This window comes from Ornithorhynchus anatinus, chromosome X1, assembly GCF_004115215.2.
Source record: "Ornithorhynchus anatinus isolate Pmale09 chromosome X1, mOrnAna1.pri.v4, whole genome shotgun sequence".
NCBI lineage: Eukaryota > Metazoa > Chordata > Mammalia > Monotremata > Ornithorhynchidae > Ornithorhynchus > Ornithorhynchus anatinus.
This window is the reverse complement of record NC_041749.1, coordinates 7,196,771-7,216,736: the sequence shown is the minus strand read 5'-3', so window position 1 is coordinate 7,216,736 and position 19,966 is coordinate 7,196,771. Positions and strand designations below refer to the sequence as shown.

The following is a 19,966-nucleotide window of genomic DNA, read 5'->3' as shown; positions in this document are numbered from 1 at the left end:
ATGGCCAAGTACTATAATCTGGTTGAAATTGCTGAGGCAGAGGATATTCGGTTAATCAATCATTGGCATTTATTGAGTGCTTACTATATGCAGAGCACTGTACTTGGGAGAGTACAAGCAACAGAGTTGGCAGGCAGAATATTAGTATAAAATTCTCATTTTCTGCATACCAACAAAGTTTTTTGATATTTCATACTTAAGGGATAGTAAAGTTCAGAGTGAGAGACAAATCCTTAATATCCTTAATAGTAATAATAAGAGAGAATAATAATAATATTATTATTATAATAATAATGATAATAGAGAATAATAGAGAAGCAGCGAGGCTCAGTGGAAAGAGCATGGGCTTTGGAGTCAGAGGTCATGGGTTCGAATCCCAGCTCTGCCACTTGTCGGCTGTGTGACTGTGGGCAAGTCACTTAACTTCTCTGTGCCTCAGTTACCTCATCTGTAAAATGGGGATTAAGACTGTGAGCCCCACATGGGACAACCTGATTCCCCTGTATCTACCCCGGCGCTTAGAACAGTGCTCTGCTCATAGTAAGCGCTTAACAAATACCAACATTATTATTATTGTTAATAGTAATGATTGTATATGTTAAGCATTTACTATGTGCCAGGCACTATACTAAGCCCTGGAGTGGTTACAAGGAAATCAAGTTGTACACAGTCCCTGTCCCACGTGGGGCTCACCGTCTCAATTCTCATTTTACATATGAGGGAATTGAGGCCCAGAGAAGTGAAGTGACTTGCCTTAGGTCACACAGCAGACACGTGGCAGAGCCAGGATTAGAACCCATCACCTTCTGACTCCAAGGCCCCTGCTCTATCCACTCTGTGAAGCTGCTTCTCTTATACCTTGCTGCTTCTCTTGAACTAGATAAACTAACTTCAGCTCATCTACTCATCAGATACAAAAGCTCCAGCGGAGCACACAGAACATTCAAACTAGCAGATTGTTTTTAAAATCATGCAGATTTAAGTGAAACTTTTTTCACGGGTAATTAAGTATAAAGTTAAAATAGAAAAAAACCTGCAAACATTTCACCTTTTACTCTTTCTTCAAGCTCGACCTTCACGTGAAACTTTGAACTGTGTTCTTAAAATAATGTTGTATTTTTAAAGTTTGCAGAGTAATGAAATTATTCTAGTAGAAAGAAACCAGTTTATTTCCCAGAGTAAAATTTGCAGAGTAATAAAATTATTCTAGTAGAAAGAAACCAGTTTATTTCCCAGAGTAAAGTCTGAGCACCATTTTTGTTTTTAAAGAACTGGTGATTTATCATCCTTCCCCTGAATTGCTTTTAAGGTGACTCCTGTAGGCTGAATCAAGTAATTGCAAATCGGTGGGCAAAGCCATGAAACCTGATGTGCCTGGTTCTATTACATTTTCTTCCTGTGCTATGTGTCCATTCAGTTTAAAATCCACATCCCCGGAGAGAAAGAGAGAGCGGCCTAGATAATGAGAAGGGCAGAAAGTGAGAGACAGAGACAGAAAGAGGGAACTGAGAGAGAGAAAGAGAGCAGAGTAACCAAATCCAAACCGGCTCAGCATCCCTGTTTGATTTTTCCTCGTTTCTAATCCCCTGCGTTGTTACACTGAGGACCAATCAGCAAGAAGATTCTCTGTCTCACCGAGATTACTGTCCAAAGAAAACTGCCCATCTACATTTTGCACCTCAGTCATGTCTCTCTAGCTGTCAACCCCTTATTCACATCCTTCCTCCTACTTGGAACTTCCTCCTTCATATGAGGCAGGCCACTACCCTCCCCGTCTTCAAAACCCTCTTAAAATCACATCTTATCTCCTCCAAGAAGCCTTTCCTGAATAACTTCTCATTTCCCCACCTAATTTGCTTAACAAGTAACGCTTAATGAAGCGCTTAACAAATACCATCATCATCATCATCATTCATTCTTCCATTTTGCACATATTACGGTATTTCTTAAGCTCTTACTATGTGCCAGGCACTGTACTAAGCACTGGGGTAGATCCAAGCTAGTCAGCTTGGACACAGTCCCTGTCCCACAAGGGCTCACGGTCTTCATCCCCGTTTTATAGAGGAGGGAACTGAAGGACAGAGAAGTGAAGTGACTTGCCCAAAGTCCCACAGCAGACAAGTGGCAGAGCTAGGATTAGAACCCACTTCCTTCTGACTTCCAGGCCTGTGTTCTACTCACTAGGCAACTCTGCTTCTCGAGTGTGAGAAGCACTTGAGTCTGTATCTCTTAAACACGCAGTCCCTAAACCGGGCCCAAGAGCATTTTTGTATATTTCCTTTTGCTCTGCTGCTTCCCTTATCTGTAATTTATTTAATGGCTGCTTCTGTCACTAGATTGTAAACTCCTCTAGGGAAGGAATCATGTCTACCACCCCTATTGCATTCTCCCAGGTGCTTAGTACAGTTCTCTGCACACGATAAGCACTCACTGATACCAGATTGATTGATCATATTGATTGCTAGATTGTAAACCCTTCGGCTAGATCTATAATTTTCTCTTTCTTACTCACTTCTCAGGCTATCACCACTTTCACATCTTCTCATGACGGATGGCTGGTTTGACATCCATTTTCACACATTAAAAGTTAAAATTCACCCAGAGGGTTTTTACTCAGACAGTTCCATGGAAAAGAACTGGTTTTAAGCACAAAGAGTTGACATGTTGGAAATCAGGTAGTCAAGTGAGTATTTTGTCTTCCCGAAGGTTTACACTAACACCGGAAGGTGTGATCTATGAGCAGGGGAAATGAAACACCTTGTGACAAATTCCCCGGCACCTCAATAGACTACTCAGTCACTCAAATCTGGTTCTCTTACTTCACATCTGCATTCTCTTGGGAAGAATTTTCCACAAGAGAGAGCGCGACAGGAAGAGATGGGGATGGAGAGAATAAAGGAGTCCATCGGCCGGTCAATCGTATTTATTGAGTGCTTACCGTGTGCAGAGCACTGTAATAAGCATTTGGGAGAGTACAATTTAACAGACACATTCCCTGCCTATAGTGAGCTTACAGTCTAGAAGAAAGAGAGGAGAGAGAGATCACAGTATTTTGCACACAGTAGCTGCTGAATGACTACTCCCCTCTTCTGCCCCTAGTCCAATTTCTTGGTATGGGATGAAGGATATTTTTTCTGCCGTTTCTAGGACCGCTAATCAGGAGGCCGCCCCAAATTTAGTCTCTGGACCAAGAACCCCGAAAGGCAGCCCATAGCAGAGGCAGTAGGAGACCCCTTAGCCCTAGAGGAGGAGCTCACCAAGGCTTTCACCATGGAAGGGAAGAGATGTTTGTGTGTACGTGTTTACATATGTTGTATGTGTTTGCACTCGTACATGTACTTTGTACTTCAGTGCTTGTGTATGTGTGATGTATATTTGTAAAGTGAAGGGTGAACACAGTGCTCAATTAATCAGAAAGTCATGGGTTCTAAATCCAGCTCCGCCAGTTGTCTGCTGTGTGACCTTGAGCAAGTCACTCCATTTCTTCGTACCTCAATTACCTCATCTGTAAAATGGGGATCGAGACTGTGAGTCCCACGTGGGACAGGGATTGTGCCCAACCTGACTTGCTTGTATCCACCCCAGTGCTTAGTACAGTGGCTGGCATGTAGTAAATGCTTAACAAATACCGTAATTAGTATTATGATATCACTGATTGATATGATTTACTAATCTCGCTCTCTGTCTACCTTTCTATCTCTATAGCGGCATTCTGAAAATCTGAAATATCTGAAAAAGTGGAATAAATGTTTGAATATTCAGCTCTACTTAAGTGTGGAGGATGGATAAAAATATTTAAGTAGGGGTGGCTGTGTGTGTGTGTGTGTTTGTGTTCTGTCTCTCCTTCTGCTTTTTTCTTTCCCTTTCCTACCTTCCTTCCCCACCTGATCCCCCTCTGCTGCTGCACTTCCCCCCGACTGGATATCCCATCCATTAACAATGTCACTGCAAAACAAAAGAACAGAAATTGTTTTACTCACTGATATAATTTCATTTTGTCCTATTTAAGAACAGGGGATTAGACTGCTACAATTTTACGGAGCGTTCATTAGAAGATTGCAACTTTTGGTTAAAAGTAGTTCTTGTTGGAAGGTAGAATGGCATATAAGTGACCAATCCCTAAAATGAGTTTGGACATGTATAATATCACAACTCGCGCTCTGTGGCAAGACACTGCTCCTTTTGTTTGACCCGTAATAAAGTTATCTACTTTTTAACAGAAGAATTTGGGGGGCACCAATCTAACCCCTATATATACTATAAGACATGTAAAGAGAATTCTTTTTAAATGCTCAAATTAAAGTATGTGGAGTTTACAGCTAAGATTCACAAAAGGTCGGGAAAGACTGTTGCACAGCAAGTCAGATGCATATTGAATTTTCCACACAATTTTCAGAAATATTCAGAAACGGCCAATAAAAGAGTACCATCTGATTTATTTTAGAGTCCACTGTTGGATAAAAGGCAGTATGGAACCATCCAAATGACTCCACATTAGAAATGAAAACCATTTCTCTCCTTTTGCAAAGTTTTGTTCCTCTAATTGAAAATTTACATATGCTCTTTTCTGTTTCTAGGAAGAATTAGAATAAATTGGCATAATTTGAGGCCTAATCTCCTCTTGCACATATTTTGCTATTAAATTAACATGAATAACTAGATTTTGTCAGAGATTGTTTTATGTGAACATCGCCAAATATGCTAATATGGCCCAAGGACACTGAACTACTAATTGCAAGACAAATTGGAGGGAGAAGGTCCAGGATGTTTATGGAGGGTCAGAACATGCGCATTTGTCCAGAGAACTAACCAATAGGAAGCTCTGGCTACTGTCTCCCCTTGAAAATCATTTGAGACTATTCAAACTATTTTAAACTTAATAATTTATGACTGCAAAGATTTAAATAATGCAACTGCTTAGCTCACGGAAGATTGCTGAGCCAGCATACTGTTCTAAAGAGTAATATGATAATACTAATTATGGTGTTTGTTAGGCACTTACTATGTGCCAAGCACTGTACTAAGTGCTGGGGTAATAATAATAATAATTATGGTACTTGTTAAGCACTTACTATGGGCCAAGCACTGGGGTAGGTAGGAGTTAATCAAGTTGGACACAGTCCCTGTCCCACGTAGGGCTCACACTCTTATCCCCAGTTTACAGATGAGGTAACTCAGCACCAGAGGAAGTGAAATGACTTGCCCAAGGTCACCCAGCAGACATGTGGTGAAGCCAGGATCAGAACCCAGGTCCTTCTGACTGCCAGGACCATGCTCTAATGCCACTGTCACACCGCTTCTCATCCGAGATAACAGGGGACTCACAGTCTAAGGAGGAGGGAGAACAGATTTGACTCCTCATTGTGCAGATGAGGAAACTGAGGCAAGGAGAAGCAAAGTGAGTTGCCCAAGCTCACACAGCAGACAAACGGCAGACCGGGGTTAGAACCCAGGTCCTCCGACTCCCAGGCTTACGTTCTTTCCACAAGACCATGCTGCTTATAAAAGATGTCGATTAGAATTAAAGTAAAGGATCAAACCGTGGAAAATTCAAAGCTAAGACATTAAATGCAGCAGATATTTAAACCTGAAAGGGAGGAAGGCACAACCACGGTACTCGGAAAAGACAGGTGTGTCTATTGTTATACTGTGTTTAGTACAGTGTTCTGCACACAGTCAGCACTCAATAAATATGAATTAATGAATGAACAGGAGATTGCAAAGTGCTGAAGAAGATGGAAATGAATGATGAGACTAAAAACTGGAAGGAGCTTGGACCTGTCAACTGGGAGACTGGATAGACTTCCAGCTCCTTGAGGACAGGGTTCATTTCTACTTTATCGTCCTCCTTAAAGCTCATACAGTGCTCTGCCCAAGGGAGAGCTCAATAAATACCACTGATTCATAGTCCCAGGGGTACCCTGACCTGCTGTGTGACCTGGGGCTAGTCACTGAACCTCTCTGAGCCTCAGTTTCCTAACCTGTAAAATGGGAATAAGATCTTCCTCCCTCTTAGAGCGTAAGCCCCGTAAGAGACGGGGTTGTGCCTGAATATCTTGCCTCACAGTGCCCGGCACATAATAAGCGCCTAATATCACAATTATTATTATTATAAAAATGACAAAGTACCAATATTACGACCTCGTTCCTCCTCACCAATACCCATGTGTATCTGCTACAATTGGCAGGAGAGTTTTTGGAAAATGATTACATTTGAGCCATTTTGTTTTCGATGCATGGAGAAAACATCAATAAAATTGATATTGGCTCTTCCCTTCGAATATGGGCTTTCATCTCATCACTATTTTAGTGTTAGGAAATTGTCAAAAATAGCTCAAGAAATATAAATCCAGTGGGGGATAATGTGGAGATGCTACTGAAAGGAATGTGTCTGTTATAATGTTGGGTTCTACTCTCCCAAGTGCTTAGTACATTCCCCTACACACAATTAGCGCTCAATAAACACAATTGATTGATTGATTGATTATAAGAAATAGTCTCTGGAAGGCAACATGGTCTAGTGGGAAGAGCACAGGACTGAGAGTCAGGAGAGTTGAGTTCTAGTCCCAGTTCAGCGCTCACCTGCTGAGTGACTTTGGGCAAGTCATTCAACTTTCTATAGTTCAGTTTCCTCATCTGTACAATGAAATTAAGATACTTGCTCTTACTCCCTCTGAAAGTGTGAGCCCTTTGTGGATCAGGGTTTGACCGATGATCCTTCTATTCACCCCAGAGTTTAGCACAGTGCTCGGTACCCGGTATGCATTTATAACTGTCAGAATGATTATACCGCTGGTAGAGATGATCGCACCAAGTCAGGCTTGATGCTCCAGACTATAGCAAAGGAGTCTCAATTAGGGAAGCAGCATGGCCTAGGGCAAAAAGCACCGGCCTGGGAGTCAGAGAACCTGAGCTTTAATCCTGCCACTTGCCTGCTGTGTGAACTTGGGCAACTCGCTGAGCTTCTACGAGTCTCGGTTTAATCATCTGTAAAACGGGGATTCAAATCCTTTTTTCCACCCTACCAAGACTGTGATCCCCAGGTGGGGTAGAGACTTATGTCCAAACTGATTATCTGATTATCTTGCATCTACCCCAGTGCATAACACAGTGCTCAACATATAGTAAGCACTTAACCAATACTATTACTATTATTATTTGATAAGCTGGTTTAAGCAAACTAAAAAGCCATCATTAACAATTACAGAATGAGCATATTATAATAACTTCCTACCACAGAGGGTCAAATTATGAACTCTAATTGAACAAATAAAATGTGGTGACCAGAAAGTAGATGTGGGATACTGAGAATTTCATTGGAAGACTGAAAAAGAATAAATTGCTCCAAAATTGTGCTGCTTCTGAATTCAGATGCTTTAACATATTAGAGACGCCTTTGATTTCAAAACTTTATATTTTAAAAACTGAACAGAATCAATGGGAAAGTCCATTTAGCAATAACACTAAACACACTGACTCTGTAAATCATAGGAGGAAAGTACAGGAACTATACCGCTAGGCCCACTAACAAATCAGGATTAGGGGAATTGGAGACAGGTAGTGGAATAGAACAGCACCTAGTAGAATCCTTGGAACGTAGTACATTTAACAAATACCATTAAGGAAAAAAAATCTAGAATCCAGGGAGCTCAGATTGAAATATGAGCCGCGCCAGTCAATAGCCTGGAGGGTGGCTGTGGGCAAGTCACTTAACTGCTCTGGACCTCAGTTACCTCAACTGTAAAATGGGCATAGTAAAATTCATTCATGCATTCATTCAATCCTATTTATTGAGTGCTTACTGTGTGCGGAGCACTGTACTGAGCACTTGGAAAGTACACTTCTAGTCTGTGAGCCTGTGGTTGGGGAGGAATTGTCCCTGTTGCCAAATTGTACTTTCCAAGTGCTTAGTACGGTGCTCTGCACACCATTTTGTTTTGAGCATCGAAAACAAAATGGCTCAAATGTAATCATTTTCCTACAGATAATCAATAGGATTGACATATGATTGAATGTATGCATGAATGAATTCAGCAACAAATAGAGACAAACCCTAAAATCTGCTTTCTTCCTAGCTTGTCTGTATGTTGTGAGGGCAAAAATGCAATAAGTAATGTGAGAGAGTTTGGGGAATAAAAGTACTATATAAAAGCCGAGGTATTATTACAAAACTTTTGGTGTACCGCACAACACCACCGTGAAACCCTCGTCACCACAAACTTAATCTGTGTGATTTTAGCATGCCAAATTATTTGGCATTTGCAGGGTAATGAAATTTACAAATGCAATCTAATCCCCGATTTGAAATGTCCTTTTTGATCGAATTGTTTCTAACATCTAAAAACCTAAACCCATTAAAGAACTCATCAGTTCTCTCAATCACCCAAGTTTTCTAAGCCCGGAAAATCACACCTCCCAATTTTTTAAATGACATCAGTTAAGCACTTACTACGTGCCGAACACTGTTCTAAGAGCTGGGGTAGATATAAGTGAATTAGGTTGGACATAGTCCCTATCGTGCATGGGGCTCACTGCCTAAGTATGAGGGAGAACAGGAGAACTGAGGCACAGAGAAGTTAAGTGACTTGTCCAAGACCAACAGCATTGGGCAGAGCCCAGATCAGAACCCAGGTCCTCTGACTTCCAGGCCCGTGCTCTTTCATCTAGGCCACGCTTCTTCTCTGTCTCCTTCAGGATTCCACTCCGGGATCTGCATCTGAGGCTTTGCTAAGAGGAGGAGGTTTAAACAGTACCTGAGATGTCCCCATTGTATCTGAGCTGGGTGCAGGGTTCAGGTTTTCACTAGCAGCAGCAATGGGTGACCTTGCAGTCGTTACACCCGTGCTTCAGAGGAGGAGAAATCCTAAGATGAGGAATGGATAGAAATGGGTGGAAAAAAGTGATAAAAAAAAATAAACGTCCTCTCCAACCCCGAAAATGATGTTAGAGAAGCAGCGTGGCTCAGTGGAAAGAGCCCGGGCTTGGGAGTCAGAGGTTATGGGTTCAATTCCCAGCTCTGCCACTTGTCAACTGGTGACTGTGGGCAAGTCACTTCACTTCTCTGTGCCTCAGTTACCTCATCTGTAAAATGGGGATTAAGACTGTGAGCCTCATGTGGGACAACCTGATTACCCTGTATCTCTTTCAGCCCTTAGAACAGTGCTCTGCACATAGTAAGCGCTTAACAAATACCAACATTATTAAAAAGTCCAAGAAAAATTATTGTGGTGAGCGGTGTGGACCCAAATTGAGTAGGCTAATAATATGAATAATAATTATGATATTTGTTAAGCGCTTACTATGTGGCAAGCACTGTTCTAAGCATTGGGGTAGATACAAGGTAATCAGGTTGGACACAGTTCCTGTCCCACATGGGGCTCGCAGTCTTAGTCCCTTTTTTTGCAGATGAGGGAACTGAGGCACCGAGAAGCCAAGTGACTGGGCCAAGGTCACACAGCAGACATGAGCGGAATCAGGATTAGAACCCATGACCTCTGACTCTCAAAACCGTAGTCTTGCCACTAAGGCCATGCTACTTCACTGTTGCCGATGCAAAATTTCAACTGAATGAACCTAGAAAAGGAATATGTTCAAAGTCAGTTCTTCAAAGCAGGATTGGACTTTATCCCTATTCTAGACTGTAGTAGGTGCTCAATAAATACAGGTGAGGGGGATAATAATAATAAGCAGGCACTGAGAGAAACTGCACATCAAACATACTCGGACACAGGTGACATTAATGTTTCGAAGTATTCTGCTGTCTGGGGAAGGAGCCTTCTGCTCCTCCCCCTCTCCCGTCCCCTCCCCCTCTCCCGTCCCATCCCCTCAGCACTGTACTAGTCCGCTCAAATGTATATACCTTCATTACCCTATTTATTTTGTTAATGAGATGTATATCACCCTGATTCTATTTATCTGCTATTGTTTTAATGAAATGCTCTTCCCCTTGATTCTATTTATTGCTATTGCTCTTGTCTGTCGGTCTCCCCCGATTAGACTGTAAGCCCGTCAAAGGGCAGGGACTGTCTCTATCTGTTACCGATTTGTCCATTCCAAGCGCTTAGTACAGTGCTCTCCACATAGTAAGCGCTCAGTAAAAACTATTGAATGAATGAATGAATACTACACTCGGTCCTGGCAGAATGTATGATTTCACTACACATTCTGGCTAGAAAATTGTCAGGGAATTAGGGAATGTTTGTCTAATAATGTGAGCCTGGTGGGTGCAATATCATAATAATAATAACGAAAGCAGCATGGCCTAGTGGATAGAACAAGGCCCTGGGAGTCAGAAGGACCTGGGTTCTAATTCCAGCTCTGCTACTTGTCTGCTGCGGGACCTTAGACAAGTCGCTTCCATTCTCTGGACCTCAGTTCCCTCATCTGTAAAATGGTTCTAATTCCGGCTCTGCCACCTGTCTGTTGTATGACCTTGGGCTCTGACCTTGTGCAGGGACTCTGTCCAACCTTATTAGCTTTTCTCTACCTCAGCTCTTGGAACAGTGTTTGATAAGTAGTAAGGGCTTAACAAATGCCATCATCATTATTATTACTACTACTACTACTAACAATAATAATAGTTGTGGCATTTGTTAAATTTTTACTATATGCCAAGTACTGTACTTAACGTTTGGGTAGATGCAAGATAATCAGGTCAGATGCTGATTCTGTTCTACATGGGGCTCACAATCTAAATAGGAAGAAGAACAAGACTTGAATCCCCATTTTACAGATGAGGGAACTGAGGCACAGAGAAGCTAAATGACTTGGCTAAAGTCACACAGCACCCTAGTGATAGAGAGGCAGTGTGGCTAGAGAAGCAGCGTGGCTCAGTGGAAAGGGCACGGGCTTTGGAGTCAGAGGTCATGGGTTCAAATCCCAGCTCTGCCACTTGTCAGCTGTGTGACTTTGGGCAAGTCACTTCACTTCTCTGTGCCTCAGTTACCTCATCTGTAAAATGGGGATTAAGACTGTGAGCCCCACGTGGGGCAACCTGATTCCCTTGTGTCTACCCCAGCGCTTAGAACAGTGCTCTGCACATAGTAAGCACTTAACAAATATCAACATTATAAAAATAATTATGGTATTTGTTAAGCACTTACTATGTGCCAGGCACTGTACTAAGCGTTGGATCAGTTATTAATAATAATAATAATGGCATTTGTTAAGCGCTTACTATGTGCCGAGCACTGTTCTAAGCTCTGGGGTAGACATAGGGGAATCAGGTTGTCCCACGTGGGGCTCACAGTCTTAATGCCCATTTTACAGATGAGGTAACTGAGGCAAAGAGAAGTTAAGTGACTCGCCCAAAGTCACACAGCCGACAAGTGGCCGAGCCAGGATTTGAACCCATCACCTCTGACTCCAAAGCCCGTGCTCTTTCCACTGAGCCACGCTGGTTCAAAGAACACCAAATAGAAAAAGGAAAAAGAAGTCAAGGACTTTTGCATTGTCCACGAGGGAGAGTTGAGAAATGTTTGCAGCACTGCAGCCAAACCTGATCCCTGAATATGACCAATTCAAGGAAAGACTTGTTAGAGGAGGTGGAAATTTTAGGCAGACTTTGAATGTGGGGAAAGCTGCGATCTTTGGGGAAGGAGGGAATTCCAAGCAGAGAAAAGGGAAACAGGGTCAGAGAGGTCTGAGTGACAGATGAGAGTTTCAGTTAGTAGGTTGGTTTGGGGAGAAATGAAGAATCAGGAAATACTGGGTGACGAGAGCAGACAGGAAAGGCAGGACGCATTGGCGGAGACCCTTGAAGCTGATCGAAGGAGCTTTTGCCCGATGGCAGAGATACAGGAAACCAGAGGAAGGCTAGTGGATAGAGCCTGGGCCTGGGAGTCAGAAGGACCCGAGTTCATTCATTCATTCATTCATGCAATAGTATTTATTGAGCGCTTACTATGTGCAGAGCACTGTACTAAGCACTTGGAATGTACAAATCGGTAACAGATAGAGACAGTCCCTGCCCTTTGACGGGTTTACGGTCTAATCGGGGGAGAGTTCAAGTCCCGACTCCACCACTAGTCTGTGGCATGACCTACGGTGAGTCACTTCACTTCTCTTGGCCTCAGTTACCTCGTCTGTGAAATGGGGATTACGACTGTAAGACTCATGTGGGACACAGATCTGATTAACTTGTATCTACCCCAGTCCTTAATGAAGTGCCTGGCACATAGTAAGTGCTTAACAAATACCATAAAAAAAAGGAGAGATGGATCCCAAACGATTCTTCAAGAAAACGATCCACGGTCTTGATCCGGCATGTAATTTAGGTTGGATATGAGAGAGGCTGACCCCATGAAGAAGCTGATGCAATAGTCTGTCCACGGATAAAACCGGAACTCAGACCGGGAAGGTTGCGTTGGACGGTGGTGTTGTTATGAAGGGAAGAAATCTACGGCCCAAACACACTTCTACTCCCTGCTGAAGAGTGCAGATTGAACCAACGTCATCACAGACAAAAATGGAATCTTTCACCAATTGCAAGAACACTACAATCAACCGCTGAACAAACCTTCTGCCATTCTCAGCACTTGAGAGGGCAGCAAACTAGCCAAAGCGTAGTGGCATGACTTTAGCTCTGACACTTGAGGAAGTAACCTCACCAGTCAAGCAATGAAAAAGTACTTGACTCTGATGGCAATCCTGCTGAAATTGCCAAGGACCATTTCAACATCTGTACCGGTCTTTCTGCAACATAGGGAAAGAGTACCAACCCGCTGAAATTTCCAAGCACGGTTTCAACACCTGCAAGAGTTTCTCCTCAACATATGGAAAACGCCCCCTTTGATGCTGGCTATGGAAAGTACCGGGAAATACTAGTATTAATTGCATCCATTAATTAATACGTGAACATTCGATAGCTGATAACGATTATAGTGCTGTTTGTTAAGCACCTAGTGTGTGTCAGGCACTGTATTAAGTTTTAGGGTAGATAAAATACAATTCCATCATATACAATCTCTATCTAAACAAAGGACTCAGTCTAGGCCATGCTGCTACTCAGAGGAAATTAAGGGACTTTGTCCAAGGTCACGCAGAAGGAGGCAAGTGGTGAGTCAGGATTAGAACTCAGGTGTCTGGGTCTCACTGCTGTTCATTCCGATCTACTGATCTGGCTAAAGGGGCAACAACCTTCTCCAAAAATATTTAAGAGAGAGGTGCAGGAAGTGCTCCAGGCAAATAATAATAATGCTGGTATTTGTTAAGCGCTTACTATGTGCAGAGCACTGTTCTAAGCACTGGGATGGATACAGGGTAATCAGGCTGTCCCACATGAGGCTCACAGTTAATCCCCATTTTACAGAGGAGGTAACTGAGGCCCAGATAAGTTAAGTGACTTGCCCACAATCACACAGCTGACAAGGGGCAGAGCCAGGTTATGACATGCTTCAGGGATGCACACGCACACGGGCAGGGAATGTGTCTGTTAAATTGTTGTATGATGCTCTCCCAAGTGCTTAGGACAATACCCTGCACACAATAAGTGCTCCATAAATACCGATGACTGACTGAATCACACATGCCCGCACATAAGCACACTCCCTAAGAGACATGCAAATGATTACAAATCACTCTGAGGCTTCGGCCCAGTGCTATCTTATTGTGTGCAAAGCACTGTACTAAACATTTAGTCAGTGCTCAGATCAGCTAAGCGCTTGGACACAGCCACAGGTCTGTCTCCCCATCAAGAAACTGAAATCTGTCACTGCATCTTCCTCTCCTGGAAAATCCAATCCAACAACGCACGGAAAAATACCACATAAACTGAATGTACAAGCGATAGTCACAGTCTTTTCATAGGTCTTGCATTTAGCTTTTCTTTTCTTGGAAAAGAATACTGAGATACTATAGTCCAGATTAAGGAAATACTACAAGCAGATCATGAATTTAAAGGCTATAAGCAAGTGCCAAGACCATAAAACAGCAAGGATTAATGATGTTTATGTTTTTTGGCAGGCTTTTTCCCATTAAAAGGAGATGATTAAAATAACATCATTCAGAAAGCCAAATCAGAATTCCTCACTTAGGGTTGAGTAAGCTTTAACATTGAAATCATGAAAAAGGAGAAATATTTCTTCTACTAAGCTTTCACGAGTATAAAGAAGTTGTTGATCCTTAACTGAACAACAATTACATTTATATTCCTTTTTGTCCAAATAGAATAATAAAAAATAAACAAATCGGGAGACTAGGACTAAATCACAGATTGAAAATTTGTAATTATAAAATACAGAGAGAAGAAATGTCAAAATACCACGGGTATTTCTGAGTCTGCTAAGCACTGCACGTTGGTTACAGTGATCAAAACCAATTTGTTGTTAATTTAGTCATTCTTCATCCACTAAAAATCTTATTTCCATCTATTGATGTTGACTCACTTGAAATATAAACATAAAATAACAGCAGGTTAAAGAACTAGATGTGTTGTAAAAACCTCAATAATAACCAAAATATTTTCAACAGATAATGTGGGATGAATTTTCATGAAAATAATTCATTAATCATGAAAACTAGTGGGTTAGAACTATTTTCTTTTTGAAATTAGATTTTTAAAAGAATTTCAGAATATTAAGAGATTGCATCCCTAGGCAGACTGGGGGATATAGGATTCCATTCTCCATTAAGTTGAAGTAAATTTTAGAAGAAAGAAATATTGGCCAATAAGCTTTAAAACATCTGCACTACACAGGGAACAGGGCAGATGGTGTGGAGAGTAAGGCAGGTGGTGTTTACTTGCAGCCTTACGACCAAAGTGCAGTGTTGCCTTCTTTCCGAACCTCGTGTCACGGGAGAAGCAAAGTGTAGTAACCGGTGTTCCGGTGGCATTTGACTAGGGGTGGAAGGAAGGTAGATAGTTTTATGATACAACCACGACTCATATTTTGGATAGTAATTCCTGTATTATTGTCTCTTCATGGAAACAGAATTCATTCATTCAATCGTATTTATTGAAAGCTTACTGTTTCCAGAGCACTGTACTACTACTAATAATAATACTTATGGCATTTGTTAAATGCTTAGTATGTACCACTCACACTTCTCGCTTGGCAGAGTACAACAGAACATTAAACAGACACATTCCCTGCCCACAATAAGGTTAGCGTCTAAAATGACTTATAGCCTTCCCATTCATTGCTATTTTATTGCATTAAATGTCGTACAGATGATTAAAATAAGCACCAAGGCAAAGTACTGTCCAGTCCAGTACTGTAAAACTACAGTGGATCCTGGGAAACATTAATAGCATCACACAGGGTTATGTCTTGCTAATTCTGCTGTATTGTACTCTCCCAAGCACTTAGTACAATGCCCTACATACAGTAAGTGCTCAATAAATACCACTGACTGATTAATTATGGTGCTTGTTTAGCACTTACTATGTACCAAGCACTGTTCTAAGCCCTGGGGGAGATACAAGTTAGGTTGGACACAGTCCATGTCCTACATGGGGCTCACAGTCTTAATCCCCATTTTACAGATGAGGTCACTGAGGCCCGCCCAAGGTCACACAGCAGACGTGGCGGAGCTGGAATTAGAACTCAGGTCCTTCTGACGCCCAGGTCCGTGCTCTGTCCACTAAGCCACCTGACCAATCCCAAAACCTGAGCATAACTGCTTGTCTAAAATCTTCTAACACCAATATGTGGGCTTTGTTTCTCAACATTCCCTAATTCTTCCATCGTGATAGTCATGCACTGCAAATATAGACAACAGCAGAACAAGGAATAATTGCATATACCATAGCCATTAGGCTGTAAAAAGAAAACCAAGCAAGACTTTTTGACATTTTGAGGACTTAGATCCTCCACTCTGTCTCAGTCTTCATGTCATCCACTGTTGACAGGTCAGCATCACTGTCGACTTCAGTTCTTAAAGTTTATTACTTTGAATGATCGCAGCTGAAAGTGGCATAAGTACAAGGGAATGATGTTCCTCTTGTTCTAAAATGATCTGAGGCTTCCGTGAAAGACATCCTGCCAACAACCCCTTAGGCCCTTGCCCCTACTAATCCACCAATTAATGGTATTTATTGAAGGTCTATGGAGAGCACAGCTCTGTAAGGAGCCCTCAGGCGAGTACAGCGTACTAGAGTTTTGGGGAGGTGGGGCTTGGTTTGGTTTTTTAATTGTGTTTGTTCAGTGCTTACAAGTCTGTTAAGTGTTTACTATTTGTTAAGTGTGTTTGTTATGTGCCAAGCACTGAACTAAGCTCTGGAGTAGATGCAGAGTAATCAAGTTGGATAAAGTCCCTGTCCCACTTGATGCTCACAGTCTTAATCCCCAGCTAGGGAAGCAGGATGGCCTAGTGGATAAAGCTCGGGCCTGGGAGTCAGAAGGACCTGGGTTCTAATCCCGGCTCTGCCACTTTTCAGCTGCGTGACCTTGAGCGAGTCAGTTTGTTTCTTGGTGCCTCAGTTACCTCATCTGTAAAATGAGGATTAAGACTGTGAGCCCTCTGTGGGACAGGAACTCTATCCAACCTGATTAAATTGTATCTACCCCACCACTTAGCACAGGGCCTGGCACATAGTAAGCACTTAATGAATACCATCAAAACCATCATCATCATTTTAAAGATAAGGTAACTGAAACATAGAGAAGTTAAGTGACTTGTCCAAGATCACACAGCAGGAATGAGGCAGAAGTGGGATTAGAACCCAGGTCTTCTGATTCTCAGGCCCCTGCTCTTTCCACTAGGCCACACTGCTTCTCTAAAGATCCCTATCCTCAAGGAGCTTACAATTTAGTCACGGTGGAGCAGTGCCCACAAACTTTGGCTTTTAAAACAAAATAGCGTCTTGGGAATGGCTTCTGACTGTCAGTCTCTCCCATTAGATTGCGAACTCCTTGAAGGTAGGGATCATGTCTACTAACTAAATCCACTGTACTTTCCCAAGGTCTCTGCACGGTGCTCCGCACAGAGTAAGCACTCATTAAATTCTATTGATGGGGAGGTGCCAGGCGACCTCCTCCGTACAAGGATGAGTCAGGGTACTTGGTTCTGAGCCACGGAGCTTCAAACCTCATGACATGAAGCAGCATGGCATAGTGGAGAGAGCAGAAGGTCGTGGGTTCTAATCCCGGATCTGCCACTTCTCTGCTGTGTGACCTTAGACAAGTCACTTCACTTTTCTGAGCCTCAGTTCCCTCATCTGGATAAATGGGGATTGAGACTGTGAGCCCCACATGGGACAGGGACTGTGTCCCACCTGATTTGCTTCTATCCATCCAGTGTTTAGTACAGTATGTGAAGCACAGTAAGTGCTTAACAAATATTATTATTATTATTGAGTTGTGAGGCCAGTTTGGGGCTTGAAAAATATCAATCAATGGTATTTACTGAATATTTACTGTGTGCAGGGCACTGTACTAAGCACGTGGAGATTCTCATGAGTTTCCTATCTGATCAGCTTGTAACTATCCCACAGCTTAGTACAGTGCCCGGCTCATAGCATGCGCTTAACAAATAACATTAAAAAAAATGGGATTAGAATCCTGGTGTCCTGACTCGAAGGTCCATGCTATTTCCATTATGCCACACCGCTTCTCTAAAAGAGAGAGGATTTCAAGTGACTCCTTGGCCTACCTTCTCAAAGATAGAGTAGTTTCGGTCTTGCTTGTAAACAAGGCAATAGATCAAAAAGACGTGCCTCAATTTGCCAATGCAGATGTCTTCATTTCAATTCCCAGTTAAGTGAAGTAACTCCTGTCTGCCGTGGCAAGTTTTGTTCCAAATTGCAGATGTGAGCACCTCCGACCTGGATAACAAGCATTTGATGCTTAGCCAGCCATCACCCCTCCCTGTTCTCTCCAACAAAACTAAGTCAAAGAAGGCGGCTAATTGTCCCTCTCTGACTTTGATGGTCTACAGTGCACTGACCAACACAGCTGGTAATTGACTTCAGACCGACTGGAACTGACTGGCTGTTCATCAAGAAGACTGGACTAAGCACTTGGGAAAGCACAATAGAGTCGTTAGACATGACCCTGTCTTCATAAAGGTCAGGATTGGCATGAGTTGATCTTTATTCCAAGTTTGTTCCCGCTGAACTGTTCTTTGTGTTTGAAATTGATCTTCTGAGCATGAAAATGATAATAATTGGGGTGGTGTGTTTTGTTTTGTTTGTTTTTTATTGTGGTATTTGTTAAGTGCCTGTGTGCCAGGCACTGTATTAAGTGCCTGGGGGTAGATAACAAGGTAATCAAGTTGGACACAGTCGCTGTCCCACATGGGCCTCTCAGTCTTAACCCCTATTTTAACAGATTATGTAACTGAGATCCAAAGAAGAAAAGTGACTTGCCCAAGGTCATGGCAGACAGGTGACAGAGCTGGGATTAGAACCCAGATCTTTCTGACTCTCAGGCCTGTGCTCTATCCACTAGACCACGCTGCTTCTTAGTTAAGCACTTACTATCTCTTCAAATCCCTACTTAAAACTCACCTCCTCCAAGAGGCCTTCCCAGACTGAGCTCCCCCCTTTTTTCCTCTGCTCCCTCTACCACCCTCCTTCACCTCTCCGCAGCTAAACACTCTTCTCCCCCCTTTCCCTCTCCTCCTCCTCCTCTCCCGTTCCACCCCCTCAGCACTGTACTCATCCGCTCGACTGTATCTATCTTCATCACCCTATTTATTTTGTTCATTTTGTTTAATGAGATGTACATCACCCTGATTCTATTTAGTTGCCATTGTTTTTATGAGATGTTCTTCCCCTTGACTTAATGCTACTGTTCTCGTCTACCCGTCTCCCCCGATTAGACTGTAAGCCCGTCAAAGGGCAGGGACCGTCTCTATCTGTTGCTGACTTGTACATTCCAAGCGCTTAGTACAGTACTCTGCACATAGTAAGCGCTCAATAAATACTATTGAATGAATGAATGAATATCTGCCAAGCACTGTACTAGGCATGGGGCTAGATACAATTGTTTTTACACATATTGTTCCTAAATCTTCTCTTCTAAACACCTACTCCTCTCTGCTTAAGGCCCTTCTGGTCTCACTTTAGTCTCCTGATGTCCAACTCTCCTCCTGTTTGAGATTTCACTTCACTGTGCCTTTCAATCTCTACTTAATAATAATAGTTAATAATAACTATTATGACATAATAATGTAATATATATATATATATATATATATATATATTACCTAAGGTCACACAGCAGGCAAATGGCAGCGACAAGTTTAGAACCCAGATCCTCTGACTCCAAGGCCGGTGCTCTTTCTACTATACCACATGCTTCTTGAAGTCTTAAATGAAGTCAGTCTGCTAACATTTGAAGCTATTTTTCCCCTCAAGCCAGGTTTCCTGGGAGGATGATATAAATAACAGTGGAGCAGTCAAACAGATTTACAGTAAAGTAATGTCACGACATTAATGAAAGTGCTCAAGGCGCCAGATCAGACATCTAAGTCTCACGGGTCTGCAGAAGGTTGGACAGAACCACAGTTCTGAAGTCTGTTAGATTCGGGACTTAATCTCACAAAGGCATTCCACTCTCAGTTTTCCAAAACACCCTCTGGCCTTCTTAATTTGGGTTTCTATCGACACATCATTGTTGGACACTGGGTTGGTTAGGTGGAAGAACTGTAACCATATAAAGCTCTACATAACTAATTATTATTAATAATAATAATAATTATTATTATAGTACTTCTTAAGCACTTACTAGGTACCAAGCACTATTCTAAGTGCTGGGGTAGATACAAGCTCATCAGGTTGGACACAGTCCCTGTCCTACATGAGGCTCACACTCTTATCCTCATTTTACAGATGAGGTAACTGAGGCCCAGAGAGGTGAACTGACTTGCCCATGGTCACACAGCAGACTTGGGGCAGAGCTGGGATTAGAACCGGTGTCCCTGTGATTCCCAGGCCCGGGCTCTGTCCACAAAGCCATGCTTAAACTATATGGCTCTGTGTAGGCCTTCGTCTGTCAGGTAGATATATAAAATCCATCTTCTC

The 19,966-nt window shown here is 42.4% G+C and overlaps 1 protein-coding gene across 1 annotated transcript in view; it reads right to left on the bottom strand.

Annotated features, from left to right (window-relative positions):
- Positions 1–8,859, bottom strand: part of DLGAP2 (DLG associated protein 2) — a 756,498-nt gene extending 747,639 nt beyond the window's left edge. Inside the window, exon 1 of the mRNA XM_029051803.1 lies at positions 8,754–8,859. The gene's annotated coding sequence lies outside the window, so the exon portion shown is untranslated. The remainder of the gene's footprint in view (positions 1–8,753) is intronic.
- Between the last annotated feature and the right edge of the window lie 11,107 nt (positions 8,860–19,966).